This window comes from Dermacentor silvarum, chromosome 2 (genome assembly GCF_013339745.2).
Source record: "Dermacentor silvarum isolate Dsil-2018 chromosome 2, BIME_Dsil_1.4, whole genome shotgun sequence".
Taxonomy (NCBI): Eukaryota; Metazoa; Arthropoda; class Arachnida; order Ixodida; family Ixodidae; genus Dermacentor; species Dermacentor silvarum.
Genome location: NC_051155.1, coordinates 146,606,351 through 146,606,971, shown reverse-complemented (window position 1 = coordinate 146,606,971; position 621 = coordinate 146,606,351).

Here is a 621-nt window from a genome sequence, read left to right as displayed (position 1 = left end):
TTAAATGCATTGTAAGGCGTCTCTTGCTGTATTCACGAAGCAGCTTGACTGGCGGAGATATATGTACCCCCCCCCCCCATTGTAAGCCTACATTCACAGCTGCTCCGCCGAGGCGTGCTGGTGACGTGGCGTCGCGGCGATGCCCTCTCCCCTCACGCTACACCTGGCGCACTGCAACGACAGCAGGTGTTCCGATTCGCCCGCTCTTCTCCGTCGAAGTGCACTTGTGACGTGGTGTCGCAGCCAATGGGAATTTAGGTGCCCTTTCGCTGCTACAGATGATGCCAGCATTTATGATCAATGGGCCATTTGATGCTTTCGCATCAAAAATAAGTTGCAGTTTCGCCCGAAAGGCGAAGTATCAATTCCGGTGGCAAATTAGTAGAGGGCTATTCGTAGTAAGGATAGTACTTTTATTGACTGCATCAACTTGGAAACATTCGCTTACTAACAGCAATTAACAAGCATGGTGTCAGCGCGCACAAGCAAACATGAATAGATCGCACTCGATGAGCGCAGACAACCACTGTCAAAACGCTGGCGTGAGCAAGCACACCAGCAGCAGCGAGCGAAGGTTCGTGCGGTCTATCGCTTCAACAGAAACTTAGCGGCGAAAGCACA